General features: G+C 43.4%; 1 protein-coding gene and 1 long non-coding RNA gene across 2 annotated transcripts in view; one reads left to right on the forward strand and one right to left on the reverse strand.

Moving 5' to 3' along the window:
* The window catches only part of LOC146973791 (uncharacterized), a 134,558-nt gene that overhangs the window by 12,976 nt on the left and 100,204 nt on the right, over window positions 1–21,378 (reverse strand). The window lies entirely within an intron of this gene.
* The window catches only part of LOC146973792 (uncharacterized), a 28,884-nt gene continuing 22,385 nt past the window's right edge, over window positions 14,880–21,378 (forward strand). The window contains exon 1 of the mRNA XM_085800736.1: window positions 14,880–15,135. The gene's annotated coding sequence lies outside the window, so the exon portion shown is untranslated. The remainder of the gene's footprint in view (window positions 15,136–21,378) is intronic.

The following is a 21,378-nucleotide window of genomic DNA, read 5'->3' on the forward strand; positions in this document are numbered from 1 at the left end:
GTCTGTCAGTATGTTCTGTTAAACTCTGTATATTGTCCATCTGCCTCTGCACTAATAGTGCCAAGACAAATTCCTGTACATTTATTTGTCTTGGCAATTAAAGCCCCTTTGCTCCTTTATTCAGAAAGTGGAAGTCATTGTAGCGTGGTCCAAAAATGGAATTAATCCTCCGGCCAACAATCGAATCTGACAGTGAAAAGAAAATGCAATATCTGTATGATTGGTGGAATTGTAGGAAATCAGTTTATGTTATTGCTCTACTAATGAGGGCCAATCAGGGCAATAATGATTCTTACTGGAGCTGGTGTGGTGCCACGCGCTACAAATGTGACAAATTGGGTCTCGTAGTCAGTGCGGTTTTCCACAGAGCTGATCTGACTTGACATTTGAGGGGTATTCCTCTTTTGGCAGGGACTGTGGAAGATAATGGCAGCCATATTACATCAACACAGTGCCATGCCAACTGCTCAACTGATGACACATCCCATGATGCAAAGCTTTAATGCGCTTCCCGTCAATGGTTGTCATATGGCTTTCAGTACTGGTTATTTCTCAAGTCGTGTTGTAAGAGATAGTTACACAATGATTCTCTTTTATAGTGCACAGATCAGGCTCCAAAGGGATTTCAGACATTAGTAAGCATTTCAATTTGAATTTACATTTGTCTTTGTTAAAACATGTTTCAATAATAATATGTCAGTCTTACAAGTCTCCCATGATGCGGTCTGCACATCAAATTATCTCTTGTGTGGATCACAATGAAAAATAAAACATCAACAATGAGAGACCTAAAAATATTTATCTGCCTAACCAAAATACATTTGGAGAGAGTTTGCATTTGAGTTTTGACTCATCACTTCAGACAGAGGAATATTCCCACAGAGACAAAGATATTATCATCTACAGCGGCAAATGTGTGGACTTTAGAGTGGGAGAAGGACATGCTCCTCTCTTTCATAGCCCTATTTGGTTTAACACAAGATAAACTATTTGCAAATAAAAATGCTGGCGGTGAAGTTTATTGTTAATCGCTGTGCCGGTAAAGTCTCATCTGTTGTTTAATCTTAAACTTTGACCTAGACCCCTCGGGTTTGATTGGATTCATACTTGACTCTGAATACAAGTGAAACGACAAACATTAGTTGGAGATTATGTAACAATATACATTTGAAATTGCCTGAATCTACTGGAAAGTCTGTGCCAGATAAAAACTAAGCAGCAACTAAAGTAATTGTACTGCTGTACCATGGCAGAACAGAAAATCAGTGTCGAAGAGGGTTTATTCAAGGTCTTGTTCCACCAGAAAAACTATGCAAGAAGAAGATTATTCTATTTGCTTAACCACATTAATCATCCCTGAGCCCTTGTTGGATTTATTCTCTTGGAAACTATCTGTCGATCAGCATTTTTTCTTTCCCCTTGAGCCAGACCGCCATATATTGTTTACTATTGTTAGAACAAAAATATCCCTCATACTCTGTGGTGAGTTGTTAAATAGGTATCCTGACTTTTCAAGATTGTGTAAAAATCAAAAAGCAAATCCCTGTTCACTTAATGCCTGCATTTTTTTTTATTGGATATTTCTCTGGATTGTCAGGTGTGGGTGGGCTTGGCTGCGCTTTAGCCTATTAGCTTCAAGCCACAGACTCTCATCTTGCCAGTTTATAAGTCACAGCAAGCCAAGACAAGGTGGTGGTCTAGATTTCCAGAAATCAAAGCAGATTGTTGTAAATCGTGATCATCACTTCCTTTCTGCATCCAAGGAAAGCATTTTGGAGGTGGTAGGAGATTATTCTACCAGACGCTGTTGTAATGTAGTATGTTTGGCTTTACCTATCCATCTGGAACACATTAAACATCACAAGGTACACCGTGTCATGGCAACATGGGCAACATAGTCCCAGGACCACAGCCAGATCATCGAGGTCGACGGTCAAAGAAAACAACTGATGTCACTCAAAGCGTTGAGCAGAGACGTCAGGTCCGTGTTAGATTAGTGAGAAGATCAGCACTCGTGCACCACGTTGCTCTGGACAGGCTCATACAGTGTTTGCATGGAAGCACAGCACAGTTGCACATACTAGTGACCACAGTCTTTTAGCTCAGTGGCTGTGGCGAGTAGACTCCCTGCTGGGTGCTGTTGGGAAGGGGCCACTCTGTGGTTAATTAGCGGGCAGTGATTCGGCCCCAAGAGGGGCAGGTCGGCCCACCAGTGAGCTCACTTCCCCTAGTCTTCACACTCACATGCACGGCCGCTCCCCAGCTATGAGTCAGCCCATGGAGAGCGGGAGCGAGAGACAGGAAGTCATTTTACCCGCATCGGGCCCATCTCCATTCTCATCGCCTGCCAACTCTGAGTAGTGTGATTACAGGCGAAACTGATTAAAACAAAACAACTTAGCCTTGAACCCCCCTCCTCCACCACACATATACAGTACACATGGATTGTGACACCCCCCCCCAACCCCTCCACACACACACATACACACACACATACACACACAGTCAGGAGAAACAGGATGTTAGCAGGATCCTGGATGTGATCTTTTTAGACTCTAATGGCATCCTGATGGAACACAGGTGCCTCCTGAGAGTTAAAGCACTTACGCTGAATATACAAGATGAATCAGTGCCTGCTTCCCTGGTTTAATCATTTAATGATTATTATGTCTTTAGGTATTTCCTCATGCTCATGCTTTGGTACCGCTCAGGAGCTTCAGTCTGGTTTCTTAAAGACAGAGTTAAAAGACTTGATAATAAAGTGATGAGAAAGCAGGTCTCTGTGGCAGCCACATAAACTGCCTCTGACTTTTAAAGGATTTCCCCTGAGACATCGGATGCAGGTGCTCCACCAAGATCAAAGAGTCCAAGTAAAACCTAAGTTTGGGAATACCAAGAGAGCTGATTAATTCAGCTGGTCCCACCGTAAAAAAATGTTCTGTAGTTTGGTTGACAACCTGCAGCTAATGATGTTGCGATGTATTCCCTTGAACAAAATGATGAATTTTTCACCGTGAGGAAAAGAAATCCTCTTCTCATTTCCAGTAAGCGTACGTATGTAATTCACCACAGTTTTGTGCATCAAATCTGGTACCTTCCCTCAAAAGTATCATGACACACATGACTTTAAATATAGGCTGTGACTTACAGAATGCATACTTAAGGCTGGGGTATATTGCATCGTGGAAAGTTATAGGAATGCACTCAATGAGCGCAAAAAAAATGTCACATTATGTCTCCAGTGACCCAGCCACACCAGCTGCATTATGTTGTTTTTAATATGGCAGTTAGGCTTACGTTGTAGACTGGAGAATTGGGTCAAAAAATGGACAGGTTCCAAAAAGCAGTGAACATTTGCTGTTCGCTCATCAAATTCACCGAACATGTGAGTCCAACCCAAGGCAGTGAACCAGTGAGGGTGAGGAAGCCATCCGGCAAACAAATAAGGCTTTCACTGACGAGCCTCTGCATTGCCATGGGAACTGTGTTTTTTACTGAACAAATCAAACATAATAAAGAATAATAAAGTGGGCTATTACATGTGTACAGTGCTGCAGTAGAGCAGAGAGTGAATCAGAGCAGGGCAGAGAGGGGGGCAAGATGAGCCAAGAGAGATTGGCTTTTTAGTGAAACGACATAACAACTGAGGCTGCATGACATCGAAAACATTGTAAATCAGGAATCACTTTGCACAGGTGCCACTTTTGTAATATAATTGCTGTGCAGTTGCATTATATCATGACTTTGTTATGAAAACAACCAGCCCTCTCACTCACGTTCCCTGTGAAGTTTAACTATAATGAAAACATGACGTCAATGCAACAAACCTTACTCATCAAAGGTACCCTGAAGTTAAAATGCCTGACATTAATTGCATGATGTGGCAGTTATCTCTGTCCCATCCCTGTGGTGATGCTGTCACTGCCAGAAGTGACTCCGAGTTTTGGCAAAAGCTAGAGTACAAGAATTTTTTGAGCTGTCGATACTTGCTTGATTTTTCAGTGAATAAGTGGTTTTACTGTCCCATTGCGTCATAGGCTGTGGGATGGCAGAGTGTTTAGCAACAGCAAGCCATGATGGTGAGCTGTGGCCCTGCTGAACTTATTCTTCACCAGGGCAAACAGAAACTTAAAACTCTAATAAGCTACGTGGGTAACTATGATATTTCAGTGCTGGATCTGCCTTTTTTCTTTTTTTTCATTGTGATGTCGTGTGTTCGCTTTTTCCATTACTACATGTTTTCAACCAACCGCTCATTCACAAACTCTCTGTTTAAAGTGAGCTGTTAGTGTTTCTTAAAATATAACCACGCCATCTTTCTCATGCTCTGAGAAAGAGAAACTCTTTCTCACTGCGATGTTAAGCAACGTTTTGAACCGGGGTTTATCCTCTTGCTATGTTTATGCCAAGTACTTGGCTTCTGTGTTCACGGTTCCTGAATGAGCATCTGTCAAAGTGGCCATAAAACATTGATTCAGCTCTGACACAGCTTCTCCCCCTGGCAGAAGGAATAGCACACGCTGTACACAGACTCACACCTCCGAAACAGTGGCATGTACAAACACAAACACATATGGTATTCACACACACGTGCACACTTGTATTTTCTACTTTCACCTGTGTGCTCTCCACCCAGCACTGGGCTGGCACATTTCACTCAGTGTGCTCACAAATCTAGATACACCCTTCTGCTCATATCTGTATAGCAGCGATAATGAAGCTGGACAGATTCCAGGCACTCCTTCAACAATGCTCAATATTGTACTCAGCGCTACTATAGAGTGCTGCGGAGAGCATGAGGATCACAGACCTAAACAGTGCAAACATAAATGAGACCAGTCCCTATAGATGACATGCACCCAGTCATTATGGGGCTTAAGGATCAGAGCTTTGGCTTTGTTCCCTTGTCATGGTGTTTTCAGGCTGAAATCCTCAGGACTGTGAATTGTGACTACTGATGAGGCCGCCTCACCTCAAACACCACCCAGTCCTATATCATGTCAACATACCACATCTAATGGTCACCTCAGGGATGAGTGGATTTTCTGCCTGGTTTGTCCCCAATGCAGCCTCCTGTAACTGCTTGTATCCCCGCTGAGTGAATGTTTCACAGACATCCTCGTAGGGAGTGGAAACAGGGCGACACAGGGCGCGAACTACAACACAGGCTGTTTTACAAGGAAGGGCGACCCAGAGGTGAAGCGCTGCTGAGAGCAAGAGAGGTAAACAGGGGACACAAAGCAGCAGCTATCAGCGCAAATAGCTGGATGAGAGGGAGGGGAGGCTCACAGGACCACTGAGCGTCTTGTTTTTACATGCACCATACATATCCCACAAAAGAATAATGGAGACATGAGGGCAGTGTTGAAGGATGGAGTCAATGAGCACCACCATGTATGTGTCACCTGCATACACACTCAAAACCCTGTGCAGAATATTCAGTAGCCACCGTTTTCTGTCTTGTACTTCATCTTCACATACGACAACTTTCTGGAGGTTCTAGTCGTGCTACGATGCAAATTGAGTACAGATGTATGTTTTTATAATTTAAAGGGATAGTTAAACATTTTGGAAAATTGGCCCATTGCCATAATCGCTATAGTCATAGCAGTAGGTTCGTTACCTTAAATTGTCAGTGTAAGCTATTTTTAGAACCGCCGAGCGCAGCCACGAGCTGCTCAGAGCTACGCTACGGAGGCTAATGGGATTTCTTGGTTTCCCTCATTAAACTCATCAAATACACAATCCAACAACTCCAAAACGCTGTCGTGGACAAGTTGTGACCTGCACATTCACCATGCTATGAGATAATAACAGAACGTTACGAGATGGAGTCGTTTTCAAGGTAAATACAGAGACTGCTTGCTGAAAAACTGTCCCTGAAGGCAACGCGCATTAGCTGTTTTGCATGAATTTACCTCTAAAACAACTCTCGTAACGTTCTGTCATTATCTCATAGCGTGGTGAATGTCCAGGTCACAACTTGTCCACCAGAGCGTTTTGGAGTTGTTGGATTGTGTATTTGATGAGGGAAACCGTAGCGTAGCTCTGAGCAGCTCGCGGCTGCGCTCAGCAATTCTAAAAATAAATTACACTGACAAATTAAGGTAACAAACCTACTACTATGTGTATAGCGATTATAGCAATGGGCCAATTTGCCAAAATGTTTAACTATCCCTTTAAGCAAAGAAAAAAAAATGTAGTGTGGTGGCCTCCTATAACCAACTTTCAAGTTAATCCTGCATTAGAGACATCAACACGGCTGGAGGCTCATGGTGACCCAACACCTTGCTAAGACACTTCATGTTGGTTTTTTCCATAAATTTGTCATCTGTCCAATCATTACGTAATTCAGAAATAACGGACCGCAGAACACAGCGATGGACCAATCAGAGAGCAGCATTCAATAGAGCCGTGTAATAAAGAGTAATAACTGCCTGTTGTAATGTACAGTACATAATGAAACTGTAATATGACTACCACTGTAGCGTGATATGATGTATCAAATGTGGTTGCACCATCCCCTTGATACTAATAGTGTCATGTCCAGTCAAAAGTGATGTGAAGTCACATTGCCTGTAAATGTGTTATTGCAAAAATGCAAATAACATAACAGTGAGTCTGATTCTGTGTCTAATGAATTAAACTGGTTACGTTTTGTAACTGGATTACTGTAATCCAGTTTCATTAACTTTAACAACTCTGAGAATAAGAATAAAGGCAACTCTATGGCTTGACTAGTGGCCTCAAATGGGTAGTGTAATGGTAAACACTCCAGCTTGTTCCTCGTGAAACACAGATCCTGAGGATGCAGACATCAGATCTAATAGCTAGAGAGACCGACTTGGCCACAGCCGCTAATTTGTAGTATAGTGGTCGTTACTGAGAGACAGCAGCCAGCTGTGGCGTACTGCTGCTTATCTGGAGGTAATGAGAGGTAACATGGGTGTTGTGTGGTTCCATGCACACATGTTTGTCTCCACATCCAGAATGTCTCTTGACTCTCCCTCTCTCTCTCTCTCCTTTCTCCCTCTGTCAAATAAATCCTCTGTGGCTGTTTTGAAAAACCCCTTCACCTTTTTTTTTTCCTGCCAAACATTCTTTCTCCCTTTCTCTCTCCTATTCCTCATTAAACTCACGAAGAAGAAAGCGTGTTTAGTGCGAGCCCAGGGGCCCCCCAGGCTCAGTTGTGGGAAGGGAACTGTAATGGTTAATGGAGGGAGGTCTCACCCAGGGAGAGAAGACACACACATTCAAAACACACACACACGCAGATCAGAGGGCGGCAAAGTTTTTTCGGTTGCTGTCCAGAGCGGCAGATGAACGGAACATGTCTCGTAGTGTAGGGCGGCGGGGGCTCCTGATGGGACTCAGGTGATGGAGGGGAGAAGGAGAGAGGAATAGCCCAAGGAGACATGGCTCTTGTCTGGCCTGTTTCCCGGCCTCCCGTGTTGGAGCTTGAAAAGGAGCAGGTCGTTTACACCCCAGTGAAAAAAAGCCACCATAGCCACAGCAGCACCTGGATGTTATTTGGGCTAATGGACTCGGGGCTTACTCAATAGTAATCAACTTGGGGGGGCTTGTCGCTTTGTTTCATGCGCCACCTTTCTCCTTCTTTGTCTTGCACAACTCTCTCCACCTCTTTCCCTCCTACCTGCTCCCGCTGCCCCCCCCCCACCCCCTCCTGTCCTTATCTCTCCCCCACCCTCTCCTCTCTGCCTCCCGTGTGTTTATTTTATTTTGCGGAGAGCTGTGTTATGACAAAGACTTCACTCCCCGGATGTATGCAGTCAGTGCTTGTGTCATGCCCTTATGAGGTATGGGGGCCCTCACATGCTCTGCCAGCCCCACCCGGCCTGCCCTTCCCAGGCAGGGAGGGCTGGGAGGAGGAGGGGCTGGGCATGGGTGGAGGGTGGAGGGAGGGTGACTCCTGTCCACACCCTGTCCTGTCCTGTCCTGCCACACACATACACACACACAGCCACATAAACACAACATCATTAGACTCATGCACTAAGATTATAATATATTTTCTCTCTCTTTTGTTCTCATAGACAGTTGAAAATGCTGACAAGAGACTTCCTGGCACAGTCCATTGTCCTCTCTCCCTGCTATTACCTCATTCATATAAGCTCCAGTACGATTCAGGATTGTTTACCATCCATCACTGAGTCCCACAGGGCTAAAAACTTTAGCTGGAGTCATATAAGTCTCGATAGCCGCATAGCAAAACTTCTCGCAGCAGACTCATTTATCCTGGCTCTTTTCATTCAAATCACCAGAGGGTTATTTTGGAGTGAGAGTCTATGCCTGCGCTGTGTGAGTGTTTCCTATTACAGCGGCTCACTCTCAATGTCTATTTCTTTCATCCTCCTTGACAAAAAATGACAAACACATTTCTTTGTTCACCATGAAATTTACTTCATTTGTCATATCATGTACGAATCTCTCACCCCGAGACACAGAGAGGACAGACTGGGGTGGGGAGGGGGGATTTCTGGTCTTTGCAAACAGCAGCTCATGATTCCACTGGAGTGGAAAGTTGGGGTGAAATAGAAAGATAGAATCAATTCAGCTGTAAAAATATTTTGTTTCTGACATCTTCTTCACTTTGCTGGTGAGACAGCTGGTTGATCAAAAGTGAAGATGCCACCCAAGACATAGCGCTTAACATGGACTCTACAGAGAGCTGTTTAAGAGGAAAAAATGGGGCTGTATATTAAAAATAAGCCCAGTATGATAAAAGTTGTCAAATGTGTTTCCATCAGTCTCATCTTCTCTCCCTCTTCTAACAGCTTTAAAGTGAAAAAGCCTTAAGCAAAATGTTACATTTCATCATTTTTCCATTCTTTAATTTTCACCGCAAAGCCTGACATGTTTTAAGAGGTGCAACCTAATATTGCCTGAACTCCAGGACCTACCACAAAGATCTCTGGGTAAATGGGAGGGAAGGAAGTGCACAGACAGGAGGATGGGCGTGGATGGAAAAGTGCGCAGTAACTTGGCTGCAGCACACCCTTAAGTAACAACACATGGCAGTGGAGGAATTCCTCATTCGCGGACAGTCTTCATGAGCAAGGATGGGAAAGGCTGTCCAGTCTGCTCGCACCGAGCTGCCGGCCGGTTCCGAATAGGAGGCTGATAAGACTCTGCCATACCTAATTCCTTTCCATGTTCTCATCCTGAGTAGGCATCACAATGGGCATGATTCATGGGGGTAATTCCGCCAGCTACTGACTTGGCTCCTGCCTGCATTTGGGAAGAATGTGACCTCACAATACGGCTCTTTCAGGCCCATCCCTGTCTGACTTCGACCAGCCTCTCCTTGAAGCCCTCTTCTGTTAAAGACTGCAGAGTGAGGACAAGGGAATGTAGCAGAAAGGCAAGGAAGAGAGGCTGAGTCGAGGGGGAAAAATCTTACAAACATACTCCTCCTTCCCCATCCTCCCTCTCCCTACATCACCCCCCCCCCCCCCCCCCTTGTCTAATAACTAAATGATGTGCAGTGAGGAGGGGAATTTAAAACAATGAACTTGAAAGTCAACCACCATGACGACCACAGAGACGAGGCCTGATTGCGCAGGGGGAAGTTGTAGGTGTGATGCCTGTTTTATGTTTCCATATATCAGCCACAGCGACTACCACAAGTCTAGCCCAAGTGGTGATCTGAACAGGAGCACGTGATGCAAAACGGTGTTTTGTAACATGAGACCTCTGAAGCGCTCTCTATCTAGTGCTTAAACAAACTGCAATCATGATGGGTAATTATTTAGCTGTATTAGGCCATTTGAAGCTCGGTTAATTCCTGGTTACATTCCATCTGTCACAGACACAAAGGCCCTTGTCTTTATCTGCAGTCGGTGGTGAAATATAAATTACACTGCAGAGTGGCTCAGGCAAAAGGACGCTTGCAATGGATGGAGTCTAAGGGAGTATAATCACAATCATGGCCAATAGTGAGTTAAGAAAACATCTGGTTTACATAGGCTTTAAAAATGATAAGGATATAACGGGATTCTTTTGGAGCCTACATCAGTGCATTCTTCATCTCAAACAGGGTTAATTAAGCAGCCACAAGACATGATAATTGGAACAAGGAATCTGTTTTGTCTTTTTATTGTATCAAGGCTTAACGGCTGAACGTGAGGCAATCACAGGCAAACTAGTTCAAACTAATGTCTGTGCTCGGGGAAATTTGACCCTCCAATGCAGACTGTATGTAATTCGAAAGCACATTAGGCATAACTCTGGTCATCGACGGCTCATTCTTGGATGGTCTCCCTAAATCTGAGTTATTCTACCTCTTAAAAAAAAGTTCAGAGAAAATAGAATAGTGCCTCAGTGGGCTAATAAATCTCTTTCTTATTCAAGCAATTCACCCCTACCCCATTTAACTCTGCTGCAGAGGAAAATGACTTTACAGATCTGCACCATCATCAAACACTGAACGCCCATGATCACAGACACACACAAGCTGGCACACTTCATACCACACACAAGTATGCCCACACTGGCACACACGCTCTCACACCACACACATAAAAAGGGCGTCGACACATGCATGTTCATAAGAGGAGGTGGTTTTTTGTCCTGTCACCCTCTTTAACATCCTGCTGCAGACTGCCTCATAGGAGGAGAAAATACAGCGTGATGTCACCTCTGGCATGGCCGCCGTGTCTGAAAACTTTTCATGCGCCGCCCCAATGAATGAGAGGCAGACATTACTCAGAATAAGAGTGGAGACTATCTGTTCTCCGCAGTTAAAGCTGGTATTTGTTAGCGTGGACCGCTGCCAGAGCCGGGCCACTGTCTGTTGACTGCAGTTCAACACAATGCAGGATCAGATCTTTCAGACTCCACAAAAACATCCTCAGTATGCAGATGTGCCACTCACAAGTCTTCCCTGTCACTCACGCTGGCGGGGTCGCACTGCTCCACCAGCGCCACTTGCACTGTTAAAGCAGCCTGGCGGCACAGTCTGAAAACCACCAAGTGGGGTTAGTCATAATAGAGCTTCATCTGGCCATCAATCTTCATGCTCTCCCCCTGTGAGCAGCACGGACTGCGTCTTGTGTTGCAGTTAAAAGCTTTGGCACTGCCCTACCAGGCCTGTGATAAATTGATTGCTCTATGAAGCCTGTGGAGAATGTTTGGAGATCCCGATCCATCCTCGCCGTTTGTCACTGTGCATTAGCAGTGAATGAGGGGATTCCTGAACTCTGACTCATGAGCTCCCTGGGCAAGCACCTTTCAAATAAAATGTACCCCCCCCCAAAAATGGAAAACTGGAAATGTAAATTGCACAGCCATTTAAAACCTTTGATATTTTGGTTTCTAAAGTTTGAGTGAAAAACTAAAGACAGAGGCATTTAGAGCAAACAATGTCAGCAGTCAGCAAAAGAAAGGCTGCTGAAGGACCAATAAAATAATAGATTTTGGGCAATTTATCAAATGCACACACTCCCTGCTTTTCATCACTGTGAGAAGCAAAGGAGAATGGTCACCCAAGTTCGTTCACTTCTCGTCTTTCTGACATGAGTTTTCTTCCAACTATTGTTCCCCAGCTAAGTCAATTCAGTATTTGGCAAAAATACCCGCATGTCCACACACACACAAAAATGATTGTGGCTACATTACAATAGCCTCAGATTTCTGATAATATGTGCAGACTTTTCAAAATTTCTAGTTTATTTTTAGTTGTTTACACCTTACTTTGAAGCCTTTATTGGTAGGTTTTTTTGAACATTGCTTAAATATCTGAACGGAAATCAACTCTTTCCTCAATACATATCCCAGTTCGGTATTGCATGCATGCCTTCAAATCTAGATCAGATATCACTGTAATCTCACCCATCCTTATGGCTGTATCAACATTCCTCTTCAGCTGACAGGTCAGTTGAACTGTGAAGTCAAACAACAGAGCGGGAGAGCACTTTTTTTTCCTCTCATGAGAAACTGCACTCATCCTGTGGTAAGACTGAGTTGACACTCAGCTAAATCCATCCAGTATTTCTATTTTTGTGCGACGTCTAGACAAAAAAAAGCATTTTACTAGAGACCAAAAGCCACAACTGGGTCCTCCAAAGCTGGACTGAGACTTCAACCAGCCAGAAAACACTGTAAGACATGTTGGGAAAAAAGTAAGTGTAAGGTATTGGTTTTCTGCCAGGTACCTTGCAGGGTGTGTATTTTAATTAGCGATACTACAAGATAGATGATGAAGTCATCTGTTGACTTCCTATGATGTTTTTGTGCTGGTAAGAAGACTGTCTGCAGTCATAAAAGGTTTATATTAGTGTCTTTTATGGGATGTTCCTTGTATATATAATTGTTTGCAGCATTATAAAAAACAAGGCTGACAAAGTGCAAATTAAGGGGTTTGTAGGGATACTGACCACCTATTTTCCACACTTCAAGTCACAACATCTGTAAACAAAGTAAATGTGTTCAGCCATCAACACACACCCAATATTGGGACCACAAATGATGTCATTCCAGGCTAATGAACATTTGGAGCTGAATAATAAAGGCTGTGCATTCTATTAAAAGAAAGCGTTCTTATTCATGTCCACTTTAAACCATTGTTGCCATGACATTTATTATTATCAGAATAAACAAAATCTGCCAAGTCTACCCAAAGTATGGTCATTTAACTGCTAATTATAAATTTCACATACGCCACAAAGTGATGATGAAACAGTTTGGGTGCTTTTTTTAAACAGCCTCTGTGAATCATCAGTGTGTGATTATGACGACTGCATCACTTCCCTTCCAGGGCTTCTCCTGCTCCCTGCAGCTGCTGAGCCAATCTCAAATGTTAGCATCTTCTGAGCCGCTACTCCAATACACACCCCCATTTACACAGTCATAAAGCGGTACCATTCATGCCTGATATGGGCCATGATAGAGGGAGGAGCAAGGGATACATCAGGGCCTCAATCTGCAGCCTTCAAACAGTGGACTGACTTCCTTCCTGTGTTCTTTTTTTTAATCTTTACACAGCTAAACCCTTCACATTTTGTGCATACACGAAGAGGAGACTGGCTAAAAGTGTGCAACCAGATCCCCGCTGTGTGATTCACTGTGCTGACATATGTAAGACGAGCTAAAGCCACAGAGTGTGATGGCAGACTTTTCACACTGACTTTCAGGCAATGTAAATGCTAGAATTACCAAAACAGAAGAAGAAGAAAAAAAAAAAGAACCACAAGTGCTTTAGTTTAGTTTGTTTGTTTGTTTGTTTACATACATGATGATGGTTCTAAATCAAAGGTTTTCAAAAGTTGTAACAATCCATCCTGACAAGGACATGAATGTCTGTACCAAATTTTATGGCAATCCATCCAGTAGTTGTCAAGACATTTTACTCACAACCACATAGCGGCACTAGAAAAATTCAGAGGATCAAAGATACATCATCTGAGAACCACAAGTGCTAGTACAAAATTTCAGCGCAACCCATGCCACATTTCATTTGGACTGATCAACAGAGGGCCTGTGCTAGCACCACCTTTTAAAAACGTATTATTCTGAGTTCATTATATGTTATATATGATTGCTTTGTTTCAGTGCTGAACAGGGTCATTGTTGCTGTCCAAACTCAGGACCGGAAAATTAAACTAATTATATGCAGGTCTCTGCTGCTGTACAGTATATAACATCAAACACAACATACACTTTGATTGATTACTTTCCTCCAAGGGGACAAACTCTATGTTGTTCTAATCTTGAGGAAACATATTGTTGTGGGCAACCTGTTCCAGCACAACAATAATGACTGAAAGTCCTGTCTTGATTAAAAAAGGCTAAATTAAGCCAAATTCTGATACAGTAAATGGGAACAAAAAACACAAAGAGTCAGCAGGAAGAAAGGGCCTCCATTAGCCTTCACCGTAGCCGCTGATGATTGATATGATAGCAAGCCCATTCAAACTGCAAATTTTACACATGATTGAGACTCTATTGGATGTAATGAAACGGCCTTCCTGAATACTGCACTTGAGTGACTGTGTGACCACCAGCACAATAGCTGCTATTATAGTTTTGGGCCCTCAACTCATTTTTTATTGTACCAGGTCCACCATGTTATTATTGCAGAACTCAGAGTGAACCCGAGGCTTTGGTTTCTTGCTGTTACGGATGTGACCATTCTCTCCACCAGGAGCAATACACGGAGTGTTAATTGACCACCGCAATCACTCAACAGATTTATGGAAAGTCTGAAGGCTCACAGGAGACTTCCAGGGGAGGCCGTCCAGGGAGCAGGGCTGGCCCCAGAGCTGTGACTGGGGAATTTCTGGCCTTTGTAACCACACTGCAGGTTCATAAACTCCCTGCCTTCCTGTGTTGACCTCAGAGGAAATGTACAATATATAGAAAAATTATATTTTAAATGAGCCATAGAGGACAACTAAATCATCTTTTGGGTGTCACTGCGTGCGGGTTTGTGTTGATTAACTTGTAATTATACTATTAGTTCCAAATGGATGATCATAATGAATAAATCTGAAATATACCATCTATTATCTTCAAATACAGACATGACCCAGTTTGTGGCTCTTTGTCATCCACTCATACAGATGTGTCTCATTCACGGGGGGAGGAGCACAGCACAGACAGACTATGGGCACTTGGGTCCATCTGGTCGATTATAATCAGCTTTAAACAACAGCGCTACAGGCATGGAAACCTCACAAAGGCGCATGTGTAAAAACAGAGATTTCACTGTTAGCATTAACTACCATACAGTAGCTAGCATTTAACTACATTCCTACGCTTCGATTTGTGAAGACACAGCATGCAAGTGCTGGTACGATACAGCACAGTGACGACGCGCTGCTGGTGCCGAGTGAAGAGATAATGATGATGGTAGTTGTGATCATTGTTTATCCCCCCGCAACGTGTGTTAGTATGTCATAGTATTAGTTTGAACGACTGTGCATGTGGCCCTGCATCTGGACACTCTTAATACTGTTTAATCCCTTCCTGTAAGCCAGCCAGGCCTGTCCTCATGCCAACATACTATCTACAGTGTGTCACTTATCTTCAAACAGAGAAAGTGAACATCCACTAATGTCTGTACTTTAACTGTACACAGCTGGAATAATGACGCTCTGGGACCTTTCTGTATTGGAGGTAAGCATGAACCTTTTCCACATGGATGATACATTCACCTTTTTATCTAAACTTGACATGTTGTATTGTTAACAAAGGATGTGCGTGGAGTGCTATGAGAATGGGAGCCAAAACAATTGCAGCCACTTCTCTGAAGAGGCATGAGGGCAGTGCACTTCTCCTTCTAATAATCTACAAACACCGGCATCACTCTGAATTTAATGGATCGTTTTTGTGGACAGAGTGGTTCGGAAATTGCTCCTACAGTTTAACATGAACCAGTTGAGGGTAATTGCTTTAGACATGCCAATAATTTTACAGTGATTATGTGATAAGCTGTATCATTTCTTTTGATGAAATGTGTAACTGCCTTTTTGCGCGAGTTGCCCAGACCTGATGATTTACGAGTGCTGTAAGACTGTGTTTTGCTGCATGGAGCCTGCATGGAGCATGGAGACTGAATGCCATGCTCGCTTACACTGCAACGCAGCACTAATGGGTTTGTATTACATTGCTAAATCAACTCGAGCTGTGAAGCGGCTCCCAGCAAACCTTTATGATCCATTAACCACCAGGCATGGTTTTGCCAGGGTGCCTATGCCAGCTGGCAGAAACTGACAAGCCTGTATCATGAGCAGCCTCCGCCAGCGATAGCTTTACTGAGGTTTACAGAATTCCCCCCGTTCTCTTGAGCTGATTACATACATGTTGTTTTCTCATTAGTCGAGGCTCCTCGTGGTCCTGTCTTGTGGAAACGGTTGATGGAACGAAGGTAAACGCAGTGTGTACAACATGGTAGACTTGATGTCTGCATGCAGCTTGGGAAGAGAGACAAGTCTGTGGAGTGGTTTGAGTTTGGGTGGAGACAGCAGCATTTACTGTAGAACTGCAGACAAATATGCACGGACCCCACCCTAGGCTAGTGATCAACTCCTCTGTCATCAGTGTCTGTATCACACAGACAGAGATTGATACCCAAGGATCCGATTCCTCGGGATTCTTCCTGTGAAAGACGTCCCATTTTTCAAACGTTTGGAAACTTGAAAGATTTCTGCAGCACTGTTTGACTGTTTTATTGTGTTATTCATGGAGGCTGGCAGCACTCCACAATATCTACACACAAATAAGCTCCCGATTTTCCAAGCTGCCTTTCGACAGTTGTCAGTGCACAGCTTATTTCTGAAACTTTTATGACATTTTTTGCAACCTTGTACTTACGAGGCTGTTATTGTTGAGTATTTCAATGGTATTTGCCAAGATTTTCTCCTGCAGTGCACTCGTATCTAAGCTCTCTTTGAGGATGACTAATTGTCTCATGTTTTATGGCTCATGCTTCATGGGTGAGGAAAGGTGCGGAGAAAAGACGAGTGATCTATAAAAGGTTTGTATGCAAAGGACAACTGGATTTGTAGGCTCTTATTCACATTGTAATTGCTAATCATCTGGTTTACATATAATCCTATTGTTGAAATATTAAATCCCTAATCTTGCTTCTCCCTCAGATCTTTCCACGTACCCATGATTTTCAAACTGCATTTGTTCAGGTCTCCACAGACAGATAGCTATAGGGGAATTCCAAGTAGAAGTTCATCAGATTAGAAATACTAGCGAACCAGCATGAAGGCTGTTTAATCAGCGCGGACACAGTTATCTGGGTCACAGGTACAGTAGATGAGATAGACAAATCAGAAATTTCCTCTTCCTATAGAATGAGGCACTTTCACTAAAGTTGGATATAGGCGAGATATCAGGAGTGGAGGAGGAGCAGAGGGTCATGGTGGGCATTAGCAATACAGAGAAAGAGACTAACAACAATAGTTCAAAGCCTCACAGTCTGTATTTGATCCATTGTCCCCGCTGGTCTTTAGAGACCACCACCAACAAGGCATCATCTTACTCAGGTTGACAGGGTTTTGTATGGCTAAGATGCCCTGAGAGATTAGGTTCAGGTGAAGCCCAGGGTTAGAGAGTTGTGGGAGGAACGGTATTTCATCATTGTTTAAGGCGGTTTCTGTGAGAACAAAGATAGTTTGGTGAAAGTGCACTTGTTCAAATGATAGATGATAGAAGTTTTATCTGCAACAGAAGCTGTAATTACGTGCATCGCTTTGGTAGATGGTTTGAAAAAATGTGTGTAATGAGAAAAAAGCCAGATAAGCAAATGGCTGTTTCTTTATCTGACAGAGATTGTAACGCCCTCGTGGAGTATTATCACAACGTCCTGTTTTATTTCTCATCAGATTTCCCTCCTGTGTAATTACCATTTGCCTCTATCTCCCTCTCAGTGGCAAAATTGATGGGTGGAATATCTTGAGAAATATGCAAGTAAAAACCAGAGAGGGAAACATCTCAGAGCCACACCACAATGAATGAGAATTTGGAGGATGCTAATTAAACAATGTCATGATTTATTGTTGGTAAGAAAACACTTACTGTGTCAATGTCCCAAAGGCTTGGCTTCCTGGAAAATGTATCATTTGGTCACTGTTCTGTCAACTTCTTTGCCTCAGTTCCCATTGTAACTTAGGGTTTAGAAAGTCAAGACCACCAAATGCGTCAAGAGACGCATGTATATTTATTTAAAAAGTGTAAGATAGATTATAGCATTTGCCCTTTCTTCATTAATAACCTTTATCCTTAGGCTGTGTTTGGATGTTGAAGAACTAATCAAGGTAAGAAAATCAATCAGGAGAAACAAAAAATTCGGACCAGCCAGAAAAAGTTCTCGATTTCTCTGAACATGTTACTATTGGTAAAAAACCTTTGTCTAGTGTGACATATTTAAATCCAAAAGACTTCCTAGAAAGCTTCTCTACATCAACATGCGCAGCACCCTGGCTGCAGGACACGGGCTTTTGGCCGGCTCATGAATGGATGGGACAGAGATGTTATCTGGCCTTAGGGAGGATGTTTGGAGAGTGGGAGTGGAAGGCAGCGGGGCTTCAGCGTGCTAATGCAGCTAACAGCCAGGAAGGCAGAGTGTTGACTCTGCAGATTTCGGCTCGCTACTGATGACTATGGGGCTAAATACTGACCCCATGGACTAATAAAGAAAATCACCTCAGGCACGAGCCGCAGGGGTCAGAGGTAACGGCATGGCTGGGAAAAACACAGACTGCGGCTTCCGATCACTACTCTGCCTAATTGAAATGACAGTTGAAGACTGGTGGGGGTAACAGTGTTTATTTACGTCTTTGTTACGCGGTGAGCAAGCACAAAGATATGCCTGGCCATGCCAGGGATGACATCGCTCCCGTATGCTGTCTGGCTCCGGGATCTCTGCACTAGTACAATAAGGACTTCCTGTCTGCCATCAGATTCCCCTGCATTCCACCCGGTCCCGGGATGAGGCCAGGGGGCTGCTGGGGACAAGGTTTTGTGAAAGATTACGAGTCCTAATCAAACTGACAATACAGACCTGTTCCCTTCTTTTCAGCCCCAAGCTGACCCTGGATCTGAGCTGCTGTCTGTCAGGGGGCTCAACAGGCTGTAATTTGCTGAAGCTGTGGTGAGGTTGGTTTCTTGCTGGTTTAAACTGATGCACAGAGGGGGCCTTAGGGAGATGCTGGGTGACACCTCTGCACCCGGTCTTGTTGTGCAGTACAGTGCAGTCAGGTATGATGCTGGAGGTGACTAAAAATACATTTGACAACCCCTGAAATAACCTTTTTATGATTTAAAAAAATCTGTTCATGTGTCTCAACAGCGTTTTAGTTTTATTTGGTATTAAAGCAGAAGTAAGCGATCCGGTCGTTTTGGCTAACTTCTTGTCAGCAGATGGAGTTAGCAGTCCCCGCCCTCGTCCCTACGTCACCACATTCACGCGCATCCCTTGGCTGCACACACAGAGAGGACTGCCCCTTTATGCCGTTCTCTCTCCTCATTGGATAAAGGTTGTAGGATACAAGGAAAGTTTTCTCCTCGGCTTACAGCAGAGCAGAGTGACTGACAGACCCGTGTTTCAGACCAAACACTCTATAGAAGTGATTGCTATCGTATATATAATATAACTATCTAAGACTTATATTAACACAAACATTCCGCTTACTTCTGCTTTAACTATTTAAAACAATTGACAAATTTTAATTTTATCTCATATTTAAATGAAATGTCTCACTTGTTCTCAGATTTTCATTGTCAGGACATTGGAGAACTATATGACTGGGTGGCAGAGAGAATATGTTCCCAGTAGCTCTTAATGACCCAAACGTATATTGCTGATACAACAAACAGTGGAATATAAGAGGGCTGAAGTGACCCAGAGGCTTAACCCCCCTTTCAATAACAACCAGGGAAAACATAGGGACGAGGCAAAGGATAAAAAGAGAAAGAATAGCAAATAATGTAAAATGACACATGCAAAGATAATGGGATTAGAATTTCTATTGAATACACAGAAGCAGTTACTTTCCGGTCGACTATACTGGTGAAAGAAAAAAAAAACCCTGATGTTGCTATTTGAAGACATGGGGGAAGATACTATTCAAGCTCTCCTGTTTCAATGGGGTCAAGGTGAGAGAGCAACCTTCAGCAACCTGAGTAACAAAACAGCCTGCTGCTGTCTGGCGGGACTAGACATTTGGCATTAATGGCCTCCGGAGAGGACCATCAGCACAGGCGGAAAAGAACACAAATACTCTCCCCTCACACCCCTGCAGCACAGAGGATAGAGGAGATTATATGTGTGTGACAGCACACTACAAGAATGTGGTTTAAAGGATTACACCGATTTTAGATCCACTGTCAATTCATTCTTCAAATTACAGCACAGACACCAAAGCGATCCAAAGTAGATCACTGACCTAGATTCTCCACAGCGACTTTTTAAGAGAAACTATTGTCTGCCCAGTGCACGATGTTAATGGTTTCTCACACAAAAGACAAACCTTGATGGGATACCCTAATGGGGTTGTATTAATATACCATCAGACAAGTCAGAACAGTCATTTCCTGTGTGAAAAGACGGGAATGCCACGTCTACAAATACGACATTACAAGTTCCTAACAGGAACAGACCTTTGTGTCATGCAAATTCTGATAATGGCAAGAAGATGAATAAGCCGGTGGTCAACTCGAGTCTATTCAGAGCAGGAAATGAGCAACTATTGTGCTGCCTTTTCTAATTTAGCCGCTGAGAAGGTTCCGGTTTCCATCGACACCTCATTCTGTGAAATTAAAGGATCACTGCCTTGGTTTCTCAAATGTTGGCGACGGGAATGAACGCTGACAGTCGTCACAGGTGATTAACAAGTATACAGTACATTTGATCCCATTGTGTTTGCGGGTTTTTGTCAAAACCATTCTAGGTGCTGATTACTTGTGATATTACGCTCTCAAAGGTGGCCTTTGTGCCATCAGGCAGCAGCACGGTCGGACCCTCAATAAATAGTTTTCAGTGAGAGATGGAGGAAAAGAGAGGAGGGGTGTGTGTGTGTGTGTGTGTGTGTGTGTATGTGTGTGTGTGTGTGTGTGTGTGTGTGTGTGTGTGTGTGTGTGTCTGTGTGCCCCTTCCTCTTTCAGTGACTTATCAAACACAGATTTAGTTAAGTATTTTGTTTGTTTTCAGTCATGAATGTACTTCCCTCATCCTGAGATACATGCAGATAAGCACACACATGCACACACCACAGCAATGTAAGTGTGTGTGTGAGTCTACTAATGCGCCGGAAAGGAAACATACAACAACACATCAGGCATCTCTGGACATGCTGTATTTGATGATAGGTATATAGCACCAAACAGGCAAGTTGGTACAGTGAAGTGCGTAAACAGGCTCCAACACTTTCCTGACAAAGTGCATTTATTTTTAGATCTGGTCTGATTTCCCTCACATGTTAACAAAACATGCATTCATCATTCCAACTGCAAGCCCCCTTCACACACACACCACTGTGTGCAATACACACACACAATTTTCAGTGGTATTATTTGGGTTGAGATTACAAAGAAACAACAACTTGCACATAACACATATACAGATTACTTTTAAACCATCGTTTCAATAGATGTTTTTCTTAACTAAGTGCTGAGATAGGAGGACTTGAATGCCAACCCCATCGTCTGCAGCCTACTGCTAATCTATACACATAATGTAGATCACTACACATTGACAATCCCGAGTGATTATCCACAATAAGCTGCTGTCAGCTGCACAGGCTGCTGTTTATATTCCAGCCACTGTTTATTACTCAAAGATTTGGCCTCACGTTTAAGACATGTAGAAGGTGAAGGGAGCTCTACTGTACAGCAGAGCTAAACACAGTA

This window comes from Trachurus japonicus, chromosome 15 (genome assembly GCF_045865225.1).
Source record: "Trachurus japonicus isolate A0001 chromosome 15, Traja_1.0".
NCBI lineage: Eukaryota > Metazoa > Chordata > Actinopteri > Carangiformes > Carangidae > Trachurus > Trachurus japonicus.